This window comes from Eubalaena glacialis, chromosome 1, assembly GCF_028564815.1.
Source record: "Eubalaena glacialis isolate mEubGla1 chromosome 1, mEubGla1.1.hap2.+ XY, whole genome shotgun sequence".
NCBI classification, from domain to species: domain Eukaryota; kingdom Metazoa; phylum Chordata; class Mammalia; order Artiodactyla; family Balaenidae; genus Eubalaena; species Eubalaena glacialis.
The window spans coordinates 175,478,921-175,497,771 of NC_083716.1; positions in this window are offsets into that span (position 1 = coordinate 175,478,921).

An 18,851-nucleotide genomic window follows, 5' to 3' on the forward strand; every position below is an offset into this window, starting at 1 on the left:
GACACTGAGAAGATGCCACGCCAACCCTGGATTGCCTTGTGTGTGTGTGTGTGTGTGTGTGTGTGTGTGTATGTGTTTGTGTGTGTGTGGTTTGTGAGAGAGAGAGAGAGCGGGAGAGAGAGAAATTTTCCTCTTAAATCTGAAATTAATTTACTCTTATTTGGGTCTTCTGTTACATGCAGCCAAACCTATCCAACTAAATTTCTAGGATTAAGGTAAATCTAAAAGAACTTAACTTGAATGGGCTTTTTTATTATTATCATTATTATTTGTCTTTTGTTTTCTAACTAACATTTAATATCTCCTATTTAGAAATATATTGTGTGTTATTCATCATCTACAACCCATGTTCACACTTAATAACATATGATTTTGTATTAATATTTGTTTCCTGATGGTATAAATCCCCCAGTAGTTGTAATCTCCTTGATTCTAAGATCCAACTGCTTTTTAGAATTATTTATAGTTTTTAACTCAATACTAAAACATAAGCTTCTCAGTAAATACTTAGAGAGTTGTATTAAATGAATTATTAATGTTTATTATCAATGTAAGTTATTTATAGTAGTCAAAACCACGTGTGTGTGTGTGTGTGTGCCACTCATGAAGTTGTGAGGCAGGTTATTAGTATCCCTGTTTTACATAGAAGGAAACAGAATCAGAGAAGTTCATAATCTGCAAATAACCTTCCTAGGATGCTCATCTTAGAAGAGAGAGAGCTAGAACCAAACCCTGGCCTTTATAATATGCATAGATTTTCCATTGCACCCTGCTGCCTTAAATTCACAAATAACTTTTTATGTATATTTGGATAGGGTCCCTACTATGTAGAGCTAACAATTAAAATCTTTAATGTGATCACTCCTTCATATTAGCAAATAATTACCCCTTACCCTTACTGTGTTTCACTCTCAGCTTCATCCCTAGAAATGGTGGCAGGGTGATTTAGCCAAACACAGCACGCATGCTTCCCCCACCCCTAGTATGGAGTTGTCACTGGAAAGTGGTGACCAGCTTCTCTCCTCGCCTGTGATGCCGTTCATTTCTCACATTTAAGTGGTTTGGGGTCCAGATGGTTTCCTGAAACTCACAGTAGACATAAGTGTCAATCAGTGAGTATTTTATATAGTCAGAGAATATGAATCTGCATGATTTGAAAACCTCACAGAAATGTCCTACTTCTCCCAACTTAATTTAGCCTCAAATATTGTTAGCATTAAAAGCTCATAATTTCATTTTTTTTTCTTTTAGTGTTTGTTTGTATTATTTCAGAACAGAAGTGGTTCCAAAGGAGAAATACCTCAAAAATAATCTTCTGTACTCTTAATCTTTGAGCTGATGAATAGCTGTACCAGACCTACCTTGCAGCTGGATATATTCTCAATATTTTTTAAGGTTTTGGGTCTCAATTTTCAACTCTAGTCTTTAGTTATCTATAGTAATATTTTCTTCTTTGTTGTGAACCTACATATCTTACCATCTACTCAAAATTAATCATAACAGGTGGATCTAATCTCAAAAGTAAACAACCTTCCCATCTCTTTGCCTTACTATCCACGGAGGAAGTGGGAGAAAGCAGATGGAATAGACAAGTTAATCTCAGATAATGCAGTAATTTTGTGCAGCACATACATTTTCCAAAGAAAAATTATTAACTGCATTTGTTATCCTTTAGATAAAAGTCTGAGTACTGGGAGGGAGGGGAGAGTCATGGTGTTTAAAGCTTACATACTGACTTTTGTGATCTAAAATGCAGTATATCTCTGGAAACCTACTTTTCTTTCAAGAATAGACTGTGGCAGTATGACTAAGAACAGAAAACAAACTCCATGTATTCTTCTACAGTAATAGAGAAGGTAATCCAAACCCAGAGAGCAGAGTCAATTCTACAGTATCAGCGTGGAAGGGTAGAAATTGCATGATGATCTCCCAAATTTTGAAAAGCTGAAGCGACTTTTCATTATCCTGAAGTCTTTGGGTGTAGAGTGAGAAGGCGTGATGTCACTGAATTTCCTGTGCCACAGAAAGGATAGCTGCCTCTAGGGGTTGTCTGACTCTCCACCAGAGCCTAGGCAGTGTTGGAACATGGCACTTGCAGTGAGCCCAGATGGCCTGTTGTAACAAACAACTGCGACATCTCAATGACCTACCCCTCCAAACTTTCTCACTTCTGTTCTAGTCCAGTGTGGGTTGGCATGGGGGTCAGGTCTACAGTTGTTCAGGAACTCAGCTATCTTTGCTCTAGTGACCCTACCATTGCCCGGGGCCCACAGCTCTACTAGCTCTTCTGCACTCAAGAAAAGATGGAGAACATGGAAGATTGCTCAGGGACTTTTGTAGGCTAGACACACATGTAGCTTATTTGTTTCCATCCACCTGCCCACTTACCAGACTTTAGTCATAAAGCACACCTAACTATAAGGAAGGCTGGAAAATGTGCTCTACCTGTGAGCCCAGGAGGGAAAAGAGTTTTGGTGAACAGCCAGCCAGAATAATTACGAACGGGAAAGGTGGCAGGATACAGAAAAAGGTGAAGGTAGATAAGCAAAAGTAGACTGTTTGATTGAGATGGGAGGAGCTGAGATAGAAGGCATTGGTGGAGATGTTGCCTTTGAATAAGGAAGAGAAAAGCACATTCTCTAGGACTAGAGAGAAGGCAATGCAAGTATGAATAGGCACTTTATGGAGGACTCCACAACATTTCATTCTAATCTCCAGGGGAACTCATAAGACAGACAGCAGATCGAAAAGCAAGATCACCACAGAGAGTTGTGTAGTTTGTGTGTTGCACAAAAGTGTCCTGCCAAGAAAGCAGGAAGGGATGAATATCAGCTATTGGTCGGATTTGTTGTGTGCCCTGGGGGTGTCTGCATCCTCCTGGAAGAGGGGTGCACTTTCCTTGGCACAAACTCATCTTGTGCCTGAGGGGCTACAGATCACCCAGATGAGGTGCCTTTTTCTAATTCAACCATCCAGAGAAGGCACCTTTTCCTAAATTCACACAAAGGTACCATATGGGTTAACAGTGGCCCCACTCAAAGTTAGGGGTGACTTGGACAGACTAAAGCAGATATATGAGAAGTGTGCCTCCCCTCTGTGGGGGTCTGGGAACATTCTGGAAGGGACACTGGAGAAGGGTCCTCAAGTTCCCAGATCTGGGTCCTTACATTATAGCTTTGCTATTTCATTTGAATTACTCCCTTTTCCAGTATTTTAGACAGACTGTGGAACATTTCTGTCATGTCCTAGGGTTTTATGAAGACATTGTAAGGAGGCTGTTCTTCTTAGAACCTTACCTTCATTGCTAGTTACTGCTAGGAGCTTGCAGTGACATGGGTTTTGCTGGTAGTGGAAAATTTTTTGTGCTGGGAGTGAATATAAGTAGATCAAACTTTGCCCCTAACTAACTAGATGTCCTTGAGAGTCTTTGTGCATCTTGGACCCCACCTTGCCTCAGCTGTAAAGTGGTCTCATTTTATTAGTTCTGACGATTCCTTGAGAACATGATTACCAACGTCCCCTTCAGTTCTGATATTTCTAGGTTCTAGGGGATGTAGCAAGCACAACAGTTTAGACAAAAATATCTTCATGTAAAAATTTAGGAAACCCAGGAGTGTACAACCTTGCATTTATAAGTTTTAACGAAAATAAACAAAACTACTTATTTAGAATTCAAAAAATAAAATACCTTTGTAAAACTTTCGTAAACTACTTAGCACGATTATAAAGCAGATAAATAGTGAAATAAATTTACAACATGAAATTTAGTGTGTAAATATATATATTCTTTCCTCACTGGGGCCAATATTACAGAGTAAATAGTCCAGCTGTAATAAAAAAAAATTCTTCAAAACTTTTAGTGGAGTTTGGAATGTGTTTCTACGCCCCTTCATTCTGGTGTGAATATGGCCTTCTACAAGGATAGTGGTGAGCCCTTACTGAAGTTTTCCCTTTGGATAAACCATTTGGAATGACAAAGAATATTAAAATGGCACAGGTTTCCAGGCAAGATAGTTTATTTATGTTTTTAGTCGTACTGTGTATCACATTTTGCTGTCTTTAAGTATGTGCTTCACGTCCTTGAATTTCTCCGCTGGTCACCTTTATCTCTCATTTCTTATTCCTTAATAACAGTCCTAATCAAGCCTTTAGTACTTGAATGTGTTGTTAAGTATCTTTAAGGGGGTTACTGCTTTATCCCTGATTATGTGACCAAAACATATCATCAAATATTTATTGTACCATCATTATTAAGATATTTAATCCCTATACAAAGAATTTTAAAGCTACCCTAGTAGATATTTTAAAGGTTTCAAGGCTAACCAAATCCAAAACAAAAAGATCGTAGCATAAAAGCTATTCGTATCAGAAAAGCAAATGAGGGCAGTATTTGCATTTTGAATCAGAATGGTGGTGGGCTGAAGCATGGGTGGTTAATAATGATGTCTAACTGACATAACCAAATGCACCGTGATGAAATGAAATTCAGGATAAAAACATGTTCTAGTTAGAAGCAAAAGAAAAGATCAAATAGTAAGAAACCTTTCTTTTCACACTAGGAAAATGAGACCCAGAGAGCGTAAATGACCTTCTGAAGAGAGCACAGCTGTTTAGTGGCAGAACCTGGACTTAGGGGACCCTTGACTACTGGTCAGGCTTTCCTCATTCCTTCCTCCCTCCCTCCCTCCCTCCCTCCCTCCCTTTATTTTCTTTTTTCTTTTTTTGGCCGCGTCGGGTCTTCATTGCAGTGCACAGGCTTCTCTCTAGTTGTGGCGTGTGGGTTTTCTCTCTCTAAGTGTGGCGCTCAGGCTCCAGAGCGCGTGGGCTCTGTAGTTTCTGGCACATGGGCTCTCTTGTTGAGACGCACGGGCTCAGTAGTTGTGGCGCATGGGCCCAGCTGTCCCACGGGCCCAGTTGTCCCACGGCATGTGGGATCTTAGTTCCCCGACCAGGGGTCGAACCCGCATCCCCTGTATTGGAAGGCGGATTCTTTACCACTGGACCACCAGGAAAGTCCCCTCAGACTTTCTTTCTATTTTATGTACCTCCAAGAAAATATGCAGAATCCTAGGGCTTCTATCCACTCCCAGCTGCGCCTGACAGTGGAACCTGGGAACAGTCAAGGAACCCTTCTGGGCCTTCCATCCTCATCTGTAAAATGATAAGGCTGGACCTTATCATTAGATAAGGTCTTCTTTAGCCCGCAATTGCTCTGCTTTCCTGCCGTGGTTCATTTTTGTTGGTAATATAAACCAAATCTTTTTCTCTGGCACAATTTAAACTTATAATTTCAGAACTATAACTATGGATATGAGGCTCTTAATCATCAAGGCATTTTTTTTCTAAACACTTAAGCTGATGCAATTTTCAGAAATTCAGAAAACAAATTTTGCAATCAGTTTTCCCAGTGATTGAAAAGAAGGTAAAAGGACAGATAGGAGAGGCATAATTATGTGGTACATTTAGTCAACAACTGTGCAGATAAAATGTCAAAAAGTAAAGGCCTCTATCAGGCTATTTAACTGTACCCTGACTCACCATATTATGGATTTTCCTCCATGAGCTCTATGTCTATTAGGAGCATGACCTCTGGTCACTGGCCTAGATTCTAATACTGGCCCTTCTCCCTGCAAATGATAAGACTTTGAGGAAGTGATGTCTCTAAACCTCAGTTTTCTCATGTGTGAAATGGGAATAAGAGTAGTACTTACTTCATAGCGGTTAAGGGAATAAATGGCAATAAAGTATATAACATTTGGCATGCCTAACACATGGTAAACACTTAAGAAGTATTCTTTCTGAATAGTTAGTTCCTATGCTGTACAAATCGTTAAATAATTTGAACAATGCCCCCTGTCTATAATGAGGAGTGATTGGGAAGAGAGATAACATTACCAAGCAGAGAAGTACCTGGCCTAGTGCCAGCTCACTGAGGGAGTGCTTGGTAGGTAGTGGCTGCTTGAACTGATGGTTCAATGGCCCGATAACAGACCAAGGCAACACTAAGGATTGTACTCTTTTAGGAACCAATATTATTTAGATAATCTGCCTATTGTCTTCCTCCTTAATATATATACTCTTAGTTTTCTTCGTTTCCCTCACCTTTGATTACAGGGCTGGTATGAAGAAAAATGAGTATATGAAATGAGGATGTATAATATTTTATAAATTTAGATTTCACACTTGATTTTCATTGCTACTTCATAAAACTCATGGCAAATCTTCTATGAGAAATTTTTTATTTATTTGCCTGAAGATTACTTTAAACCTATCCTTTATTTTCCCTTACCAAAGTATAAAGCTGTGCTGCTAGTAAAATTATCTTTTGAGTTACTTGCAAGCTACTCAGTACCTTTAACCAACTGAGCTAATTTCTTGTGTTCTTTCATAGTATTTCTTTACGTCTTACCATTTGGTCACCATAAAAATGATTATGCAATTCATCATATAACTTTTATTAATTAATCACATCCAGGATAAAAAGCAATGAAACACAAAGTAACAACCATAGGCCTCCCTTCTAAGTTTTCTACCATAAAATAGATGACACAGAAATGGCATCATGTGTTGAGTGATATACAAATACAAGTTTGTATGATAGACTTATATTGCAACTAACTGAACTATGCCAAGACTGTGCATAAAAGACTTCTAATGTGTGTATGGTTCAGTTTTTAAAGTTACAGTTTCTGTCTGATATCTGGGAAATCTCAGGGGGGCATAAGCAGGTGGAGAAGGCATGGGAACAGACAGCTTTTAGATGTATTGCTCTGGGATGTTGTGTCATGGCACCAGGCTCTCGGAATTTTGCACACATTATCCTACGTAAATCTCACCACAGTATCATGAAGTGAGGGTTCTTATCTCTCCAAGCGCAGAAGTCACTTTCCCCTGAGTCTCACAAGCAGTAATAAGCTTAGAAAGAACGGCAAATTCCCTGTTGTTTCCACTCTACCATGTTTCTAGGATAAAGTAAAATTCAATCTTTTATGGGCATTTTCTTCGTACCAGTGTATAGCTCAACTACTTGTCACTGAATTACCACATCTGGAGCTATTTCATCTTTTTGCTTACATTTTACTTTTATACACTGTTATTTAAAAAAAAGCTGCATTCCAGGAAGAAACACAGGCTTTTATTCAGACATAAAAATAGGCTAATAGCAATGACAAGATGACTGTGAAAGGGGAAAAAAGCACACGATATTGCCAGATCTATATTAGGAGTTACAGTATTCATCAGCAAAGAACTTGAGCATGTCATATTGTGAAATAACATGATAGAATATACAATGTGGTGGATGCTATGACTGATTCCATTTATGATATGGTGTGTTGATATATCCTGTTTCCTTGGGGAATGCACTGAGGATGAAAGGAGAAAGGAATCCTTCGAAAGTGTATTGAATAATCATCTGAGTCTGAATGGATTTTGATGATACCACCATGCACAATGACTCCACGAGGACAAGGAAATACCAGGCTCTTTGAATGCACATTGTACCATTCTCCAGCTATTGACATCACTCAGATATGAATTATTCCAACAGGATGGAATCTCCAAGGATTATTCCGTGGATCCCAGGGACAATGTGGAAGGGACAAAGGCCAAATGCCACTTATTTGTGAATTGCTGTTTTTATAAGTATAACACAATAAAGCTTCACATTTTCATTGGTAATCAGGACAAGTAATGAAAAGAAAAATCTCTCCATATGGAAGGAATCAGGAACATTGTCAAGAATATATTTAAAATCATAATTATGGAAGATTCATCTACTCAGGTTAGATAAAAAGAATACTGATTTAATCATGATGCTTAAAATTTAGTACAGAGGAGGCAATGGAATAGAAGAGACCAAACACTCTTGTAAGAACTGAACAAAGCACTGAACATTTTTGTAATGTGAAAAAGCTCTATTTATCTATCTATCTATAGTGCACATAGTGGGAATGTACAATTTTTTGGAAACAATTATTGTCAAGCGTCAAGCTGAAGTAGTAAAAATGTAATTATTGAAGGATACAATGGGGAGATTAAAGTAACATAAGGAGATCTTTTTAGAGCCTTCCACACATTCTACTCTTTTTAAAACTTTTAATAAAAATGGTTTTATTTTGATCAAAATATTTAAACTCAAGAATCTGACTGCTTTATTAAAGTCTGGAGCTAGGACAATGAGGGAATATTCACCAAGGCATTGCAGAAACAGACGTGGTGAGTACACTATTTGTCCTTCATCTTTGTTAGTCAGTGGTGCCCTTGGCTGGGAAATTTTCCTTCATTGCAACTTCAGTGAAGTATGAATATTCTAGATATGCTTCTCTCTTCAGGGTACCATTTAGGAATAATTGTTCTCTTGTGGAAAAACAGATCTACCCCTTACTATGTAGATGGTTCCTATAGGTAATCTTGTACCTGTTTTTTTTTTTTTTTTAATTAATTAATTAATTAGTTAATTTTTGGCTGCATTGGGTCTTCGTTGCTGCGAGCGGGGGCTACTCTTCGTTGCGGTGCGCGGGCTTCTCATTGCGGTGGTTCTTCTCTTGTTGTGGAGCACGGGCTTTAGGAGCGCAGGCTTCAGTGGTTGTGGCACGCGGGCTCAGTAGTTGTGGCTCACAGACTCTAGAGCGCAGGCTCAGTAGTTTGTGGCGCATGGGCTTGGTTGCTCCGCGACATGTGGGATCTTCTCGGACCAGGGCCCAAACCCGTGTCCCCTGCATTGGCAGGCGGATTCTTAACCACTGCACCACCAGGGAAGTCCCTTGTGCCTGTTTTATAGTTGATGCATAGGGAGGTGAAAAGGCTTGGAGAAATAAGGAAATGTGCCCTGGGGTCAGGCCAGAGCCCATCTGTAATTCCAGAGTCCATTGTATAAAATAAGCCATTTGGCTACACATCATAGATCGCTCTACATTGTAGAATAATAATATGTACCTAGTGCCAGAATTACTGACGATATAGGCTAGTTATCTATATAACACACACGATTCTTTTTTAAAAATACTGTTCATATACCACAAAGTAAATCGTAAAGTGAATTTAAAGATGGATTATGTGATCAGCTACATTTTCATCTAAGCACTTTATTTGTATAGTAGCCTCGGTTGCCAAGAATTTCACCTTTCCTAATAAAAAGTTATGGATATTTTTTACCTTCTCAACTAAAACCATATCATCTTAATGCACAGTAATAAAATTCTTGGCTGCAGAATGGAAGTTACTCTACAGGATGGAAATTTTATGTTTGTTATATATTATTTAATATCTAAATTGTTTGGCTCTAAAAGTTTTAGTAGAACAGAGAAACACTTTATCTTGGATTTTAAGAACAAACCAATATTTGGCAGGACACAGGGCAGCCCCAGTTTTTTCTTCTTTTTAGAGGGCAGAATACAAGAGCTGAGAACCCTGTGTTCTAGCCCTTGCTCCGACTCTGATAATTAAGGTGATCATGGACCACACTCCATCCCACAGCCCACAGATGCCTGCTGTTTTTCCTTGGTGGCTGGTGTAAGAGACAAAAGGCATGTGTTAGTTTCTTTAACTCACCCCAAGCAAATGATCGTTATGTACTTTTCTGTTCCACATAAACAGACATCACTGGCTTGACTGGAAACCAAGAAGAGTGTGTATTGAAATTTCATCCTTGGAAAGGAAGAATCAAACCTATTTTCTGGCATCACTTTCACAGTAGTTTTATATTCAGTCTAAATCTCTTGCAAACTATGAGTTGCACCTACATTCAATTACTTTGCCATTCAAGAACAGGGGGCAAGGAAATACCCACAGTTCATTCAGTCACTTTTCTTTTTTAATGTTTATTGTTTCTTGCTTCTGAATGTAAACATTTTTTTCTGGCCCAGTGGACTTACCAAGTCATTTATGAATCCAAGCGGGGTCAAGAGGAGTCATACTGAGTACTGGTTAAAGTCACAATGCTCACTGATTTTTTTTTTTTTTTTTTACATTTTTAATGTCTTATTTCTGAAAGGGAGACAACGTGTGGTCTACTGTGAAAGAGACAAGTTTTAGGTTATCAGAAAAACACTGCCTTCAAAGCTCATTTTGAAAATACATGGCTTAGATAAAATAACATAGAAAATGAAAAGAAAAATCGAGGTTTACATCTGATTCACAGAACTTTGAGGCTGATTGTGATTTTTGAAATAATGTAATCCAGTCTACTATTTGAATAACATGAGGTTTAGTGAAGTTATGGGATTTGCTAATTGGGCCATACAACTAGTTAATAGCATTGCTGGGCCTAGAACCCACATTTGTAGTGGCTGAGCAAAGCGTGCTTGTGTGTGGTTAGAATAGGAGCTAGAGGAGCTTATGAAATAAGGAAGGGTGGGCGTTTCTATGCTGAATTTGTGAGTGACCCATAAGTCCTTTCCCAAACAGTGCCAGTGGCTATGCCCTCTTGGAGTGGGAGGGCAATTGAGTTTAAATACAACTAAAATTGGTCTCTATTGGCTATATGCTCTTCAACAGCAATTTTTTAGTATTAGACTATGGACCACCGTCTGAATCACCTGGGGTATTTCTCAAAGATGGAGATTCCAGGACCTCATGCCTTCTTACTGAGTTAGAATCTCTGGGAAATGACCCAGAGAATTTACATTTAAATAAACTCTCTGGTGATGTATATGGACACAGGTTTGAGAAAGCACTTGTGAAGAAGCTAAATTAAAGAGGAATGATGTTCCCCTCCCTGGATGGGATCTGAATATATACATATACTGAAGAGAGTGTGGCTATATTAAATTGATATTTGGACAGTGGCTTTGGTGATTAGGAATCTTTATTTTAGAACTTAAAAAAATAAGAAATAGAATTAATCTGTAAGAATGTAGTTAATAATACCTGATTATTTTTCACATAGTGTTCAGTGAGTATAATCCTTTTTTTAAAAAATTTATTTATTTAATTTATTTATTTTTGTCTGTGTTGGGTCTTCATTGCTGTGCACGGGCTTTCTCTAGTTGAAGTGAGCAGGGGCTACTCTTCGTTGTGGTGCGCAGGCTTCTCATTGTGGTGGCTTCTCTTGTTGCGGAGCACAGGCTCTAGGCGCATTGGCTTCAGTAGTTGTGGCTCACGGGCTCTAGAGTGCAGGCTCAGTAGTTGTGGCACGTGGGCTTAGTTGCTCTGCAGAATATGCAATCTTCCCGGACCAGGGCTCGAACCCATGTCCCCTGCACTGGCAGGCCGATTCTTAACCATTGTGCCACCAGGGTAGCCCTCAATGTAATTCTTTGATTTAAATTTAGGAGCTGTCTTTTATTATGCGTGGAATTTTTATTTAGTTTTGATACTAGTTTTGATAATCCAAGGCCATCTTAAGGATGTATTAAGCATTCTGCATCATTTGAACACAAAGGGATTGTTCTCGAAGTTTTGTATTTGAAATAAAGTAAAATGATAGTGACAACGATGAGTAAATTGATTTTTGAAAAAATATCTGCTGTCACTATGCATGTTTTTCTGTAGTGTTTTCAATAATGCCATCAGTGTTTTTAAAGTTTCATGCGTTTATACCTTATTTGCTTCCATGATATTGTAGTGAATAATAATAAGTAGTTTTTAATGTAATGAAGTTATAATGTAATTACATTAACTAAAGAGATATTTTGGATACTCTGAGTGGTTTATTTAGTTTTGTGCTTCTTAGCAGTTAAGTCAAAAAAGGAATGCAAAAAAAAATTACATCCTAACATTCAAAACCATGTTCTTTAGATTTTCCTTTAGTTCTTTAATTATTTAGAGAGATTTTAATAGTGTTCTGAAAGCAAGAGTTCTGTCTTGTAGTGAACCTGGGAAATGGGGCTGTTAAATCCCCTTCTTGGAGGCTCAGTATACATTAGCAAGTTGAAGTCTTGAGAGCATCCTACAGTTAAAAAGAAACCTGTTCAATTTTTGAGTCTTGATTCAATTGTTAAACAAATTTAGTTTCACAGATAGAGACTTTCACTATTCACACATAATAACATCCTCCACAATAATTTTCTTTTAAAACTATTTTGGAAACTGTTAGTTACATAATTCTCATTCTGGTGAAGGGAAGCATTCTATTCCTTCAAGAGATACATTTCTCCAAGATACTGTAAAAAGAAATTCACCATGGAGGGAAAGGAGATTTTTTACAGGGGCATTAAAAAACGCAGCAGATAGGAACTTCAACAGAAAACACAGAAGGATTCTTTCTATAATCCTGTCTTCTATCGGCTCTCAATGAATGTCTCTGCATGAACAAGAATGTATAATTCGGTATCAGTGGTTCTATAGTGGAGGAATCTCACGTTGTTTAGATGTGCACCTTCCCAAACGTGTAACTTGACACAAGACTGGAGCTCAGACCACCTAGGAACAGGATTCCTTAACTCTCTTTATTAAATATCACTTCTGATAGCCTGACGTTTGATAGGCTTGGAGAGAGCAAAGAAAAGATTATACTCTGTGAGTCCTCTGTGTTTCTCATGGAAGGGCAAGAAGAAAACAAAAAATTTTACAATTTGTATGGAAACACAGAAGACCCTGAATAGCCAAAGCAATCTTGAGGGAAGAAAATGGACGTGGAGCAATCAGGATCCTGGACTTCAGACTGTACTACACAGCTACAGTAATCAAAACAGTATGGTATTGGAACAAAAACAGAAATATGGATCAGTGGAACAGGATAGGAAGCCCAGAGATAAACCCATGCACCTTTGGTCACCTAATCTATGACAAAGGAGGCAAGAATATACAATGGAGAAAAGACACTCTCTTCAGTAACTGGTGCTGGGAAAACTGGACAGCTACATGTAAAAGAATGAAATTAGAACACTCCCTAACACCATACACAAAAATAAACTCAAAATGGATTCGAGACCTAAATGTAAGGCTGGACATTATAAAACTCTTAGAGGAAAACATAGGCAGAACACTCTTTGACATAAATCACAAGAAGATTTTTTTGACCCACCTCCTAGAGTAATGGAAATAAAAACAAAAATAAACAAATGGGACCTAATGAAACTTCAAGGCTTTTGCACAGCAAAGGAAACCATAAACAAGACAAAAAGACAACCCTCAGAATGGGAGAAAATATTTGCAAATGAAGCAACTGACAAAGGATTAATCTCCAAAATATACAAACAGCTCATGCAGCTCAATATCAAAAAAACAAACAACCCAATCAAAAAATGGGTAGAAGACCTAAATAGATATTTCTCCAAAGAAGACATATAGATGGCCAAGAGGCACATGAAAAGGTGCTCAACATCACTAATTATTAGAGAAATGCAAATCAGAATTACAAGGAGATATCACCTCACACCGGTCAGAATGGTCATCATCAAAAAATCTACAAACAGTAAATGCTGGAGAGGGTGTGGAGAAAAGGAAACCCTCTCACACTGTTGGTGGGAATGTAAATTGATACAGCCACTGTGGAGAACAGTATGGAGGTCCCTTAAAAAACTAAAAATAAAACTACCATATGACCCAGCAATCCCACTCCTGGGCATATACCCGGAGAGAACCATAATTAAAAAAGAACACATGCACCCCAGTGTTCATTGCAGCACTATTTACAGTAGCCAGGACATGGAAGCAACCTAAATGTCCATCAGCAGAGGAATGGATAAAGAAGATGTGGTACATGTATACAATGGAATATTTCTAGCCATAAAAATGAACAAAACTGTGCTATTTGCAGAGACACAGATGGACCTAGAGACTGTCATACAGAGTGAAGTAAGTCAGAAAGAGAAAAACAAATATTGTATAATAGCACTTATATGTGGAATCTAGAAAAATGATACAGATGAACTTATTTGCAAAGCAGAAATAGAGACACAGATGTAGAGAGCAAACATATGGATACCAAGGGGGGAAGGGGGGATGGGATGAATTGGGAGATTGGGATTGACATACAGACACTACTATGTATAAAATAGATAACTAGTGAAAACCTACTGTACAGCACAGGGAACTCTACTCAGTGCTATGTGATGACTTAAATGGGAAGGAAATCCAAAAAAGAGGGGCTATATGTATATGTATAGCTGATTCTCTTTGCTGTACAGCAGAAACTCACACAACATTGTAAAGCAGCTATACTTAAAAATTAATTTAAAAAAACGAAAAGAAACGAAAACAAAGACAGGATTGGTACCTAATTAGGAAAGAAGATAAAGCTCACTTGAATCTTACCCAGAGCACCTCACAGAGAGGTGTGCTGCAGAGTTTCCTCCAGGAGCACATGGGGTCTGATCTGGTGCCTGGATTAGGGTTCAGTTAAGTCCCCAATTTCCAAACTGTGGAACATGACTTTTTCACCTGGACTTTTTGAAGGTCAAGAGTAACTAGCAGTTGTAATCAACCATAAGAATTTCAGAACTACTCCTGTGGCACTACTCCAAATTTAAGCAAGCTTTCTTTGCAGTATGCCTGCCAGCATGAGTTAGCCAAAACATAATTCCAGACAACTGAAAATAATTGACCTGCTAATTGAGTAACTCAGATATTGAAATTTTATAAAATTACAATTAACACAGTAGGAGACAAAGAAGAAGAGAAAGAGAAGAATCCAAAATCAGAGAGAACTTAACTTTTGAAAGAAACAAACAAAAAGATACCATAACCTACTGTGTCGGAACCATAAATAACAAAACAGAAAAGGTCATATTATATTGATGCAGTTTGAAAACAGTGTGGAATCTAAGTCTTGACTATTACCTCATTATGTTATTGTAAGTCAATAGTGAACATAAATGCAATTAGTAGAAACAGAAGTAAAGAGAAAAACAGAATAATTAAAACGAAGGTCATTCTATTTACATTATTAATAAGTATAGGCAATTAGTATAATGTTCTTTCCTCCTTCAAGTGTCTGCTTGCAGTAAGTCTCTTCACTTTAGTAACATTCTATGAAAAATGCACAAATGCTGTGCATTAAAAACTATTTCTAAATAAATAACTTTGCTATGTCTAGTCAAGATTTTTAATCATAGGGCATAAATCCTTTTTTATTTTTAAGTTGTTAACATGTTCAGCTTTATGGAAAACCCTTCCAGGAAACATTTTTCAGATTCGGAGTTTAGAGTGAACAGATGCTTTACTTCCTTTCTTAGTTTGTTGAGGATTAACTATCCCAGTACAATAAACTTGCCATAAAATCTAAGCATATAAAATGAAACAAGGCTTTCTCTTTATAGTCATGTCTCACCAACCAACCAAGGACTGGGATTCGTGAATATTTAAGTAAAGGCTATATGTTGGCTTGAATATCTGGTAAACATCCACCTAGTGAGGTCACAACCTCCACTTTGCACAGAGTGCTTTATTTGTCTGGGATTGGATCTTGTGTCGTTAACACTACCATTTGTGTGATCATCTGGTAGGTGGCCTAGCTCAGTTTACAGCAAATACATTCGTTTCAGTCTTGAGGTCATAGCCTCAGTGCCAAAAGGAGCCCTCCAATGACTTTTGAACAGACTTGGTTGGTTGGTGAATGATGCTGGTGTATGCATGCCTTAGATTAGAGAGAAGGAATATCACTAGTTGGCCTGTTAATTAGAAATAATGAGGGAAAGGAAATTAAATCCTGCTGCCTCCTTGCCCCGATTCAAAGAGACACTGATCAATTGAAGCTTCTAAAAGTTCACTTTCAAATTATCTCAAGTCCTTAATGATGCTTACTCAAGTTCCTGCTCTCAGAGTTTCTTCTACATGTGCAATTTCTGCTGCATCCAGGGGTGATCTATGAGTCAAAAAGATGCACTGAGTTAAGGCAGGTGGAAGGCGGAATGAGGTGCTTTTACTAGTCTTCAAAAACACAGATTTATCCTGAAAATAATTTTGGATGTAAAAGAAAAGCTTTTTAAACTAAGAAACACAATGTTCATATTTTACATAAATATACTTTGGATGTTATTTGAGATTCCCAGGACACTGCTTTTGGTTTCCATTTAGTGAATTGAAACATAAAAGGTATAAACTTTTAAAAACTATTTAGAATATTATTGAATTTTGTTTGACACCAGAGATGACAGCGAATGTGATTAATTGACACTCATAATTGCAGTTTCATTCCAGTGGTTATTGCTTGTCAGTATCAATTAATAGCTCAACCAAAACCTCATTCATTCCAGAATATTAAAGATGATGGCTTGTGGGAATTATGCTAAACTAGCACTTTCAATTAGATTTTGAATTTTATAGGGTACTGAATAATAGTTTATGAGTTTGTAATAGTAAGTGCCAGAGAGTTATTGTTGAATTGTAATTGCTATAATTATGTATGTTTATCTGCAGAATTGTAATTAGCATTGTCTTCATGTTTAAAAATAGACAATTGTACTTAATTTTTCACTCAATGTATAGTTTCTGAAGTTCATTGTATAAGGGAATGGGCTTCAAAAGTAACCAGTTCCAATAATATGAAAGAAGTGTATTGAGCATGACTATCAGCTTATCAGGGAGGAAAAAAGATTGTCAGGTGAACACAACCTGACAAGGTGCAGATCAAGAAATGAAGCTACTGTGCATCCTATGCATAGTCTGAACTCTGTGTTAGAGTTTTCTTTTTCTAGTGTATAAATTATTTGACATACAAGTTTATAAAAACAAAGATATATCTCACCAGGCACTAATGTGCCTGTTTATTGATCTCGGACTTCTCAGCCCACAGAACTGTGAGAAAAAAATTTCTGTTGTTTATAAGCGACCAAAAAAAAAGATGTTTAAAAGCAGCAGAATGGAACGCAATACAGCTCCCTAGTTGAAAGGATTACTTGAATTTCATTTTGCTTCTAGAATCTTTATGAATTTGCTTCCAACATTATTTTGTTTATAGAATTCAAGGTTTCATCAGTCCTCAGAATATTAGAGAAAACGTATACATTTCAAATTTGATGCCATAAAATATAAGCTTTGTATTTACATAGTAATACTGCATAAACAGTCTACAGGGCATTTAGCATTTAAATAATAACTTCAAAAAGTAGATGGCAGAGAATTAAGCAATCCAGTCCTGAATTTAAATTCAAAACTAAAATCTGATAAAATCATTTAACCGGAATATTCAGAGTGGATTGAAGCCCACTCACTCTATGTAGGTCCAATTCCTTTTTTCTTAGTATAATTGAACCAGTAGCATTCAACTAAAAAGAAAAATTAGGGACTATGTGATCAAATGAAGTAAATGTTGAAGGAAAGTCTGGTTATTTGAGAAACATGAAGATTGTCCCAGTTCACCCAAATGACTCTGGTCCAATTGACTGTGTGGTACTTTTACGTTAATGTGATTGAAAAAGAAAGAAATGGACTAGGTCACAGGTTTCAATTTTGCTTTATCTAGATTTTGCTTTATTATCAACTTGATTTACTGAAAAATTGCTCACATTTTTAAAAAATTTGTGTATTTTGAGCTCAAATTATGCTATATTTTGTTTTATATTATTCATTAATGAGTCAGGTACTTTTATCAGTGTCAGTATAAATGCAGGAAGTGCAGGGAGCATAAAGTTAGATCATGAGTGAATCTGAAGCAGGGTGACACCATATGGAAGAACAAGAATGCTATCTGTCATGTTCTAGGTACATTTCTTCCGTAAATGCTGCTAGAGATGCCATTAACCATTCTGGCAACACTGATGCCTCGTGTTGAACTCTCTGTCAAAGAAAATTTTCACTTATGGGCTGTTAAAAATATCTTCCCTAGCAACCTGTGCTATGTATTCGTTTTTTTGAAACCTAAGAGCAGGATTTGTGACATAGTACTTCTTGAATTAGATGCCTTGTGCTCTATTCTCACCTCCTCTCTACATAGAGTAGAGCTCTGTAAGCTCTGTGAGTTATAGAAAGTAGCTTTACTTCTCTTTGCCTTGGTTTTCTTATCTGTAAAGTGGGAATGATAGTAACTATCTCATAGCCCTTTTTTAAGGACTAAATGTACAGGAAAACATGTAAAAGAGTACCCGTACATAGTAGGGGCTTAAATAAAAGTTGACATTGTTAGGATTGCTTTTATTCTTTTTATATCATGGATTGGATTGTTAAGAGCTGACTGGGCAATCTTGGTTTAAGCCTGGATATGGTCTCTCTCAGAACCCGACACACTTCTGTTAATGTCAGCCCATCATTCCAGCCTGTCAGTTTACTTTAGATCCTGATGTTGTTTTACAGTTTTTAGCTATGTGAGATCTGCAAATATGACAGTATTGCCTTTATATCTTCATACAAGTCATTCACAATAATGTTCCGTGAGACATGGCCGAGTACAGAGTACAGAGCTCTTTGGCATAGCAACAGGGGTCTCCTTGCCAGGGTGAAACTGATCCACTAATCTCAAACTCTTTATACAGTGGTTCAACCAACTTCACATCTGCTTAACCAGATTATCGTTCCGCTCACACACCTCAATCTTGTATATGAGAATATCATGACAGATACTATGGAATGGCTTTCTGAAATACACTTTTGTAAAACTAACAATGTCATTCTCCAAATCACCTCTTAATTGAAGTTTTATATAGGCAATCTGTAGGCTTACTCAATTATCTCACTCATTGTATATCTATATCCCCCACCTACAAAGAATAAAGGAGGGTGAACCAATGTAATAAGTCATTTTATTATCATTATTATAGCTTGACTTTCATGGCTTCCCAAATGTTTTAAAAACAGGATTCACATTTTTAATTTCTAGGATACCCATGAAGTATAGTATATCTCTTTGTTTTGCAGTTGTCCCTGCAACCATGTATAATTATCTCTAAATAATCTACTTTTAATAAACCCCATAAGTGAAAATCCTCATCCTGAATTTGTATGGTGATACCTATCCTTAAACTCCAGGTCAC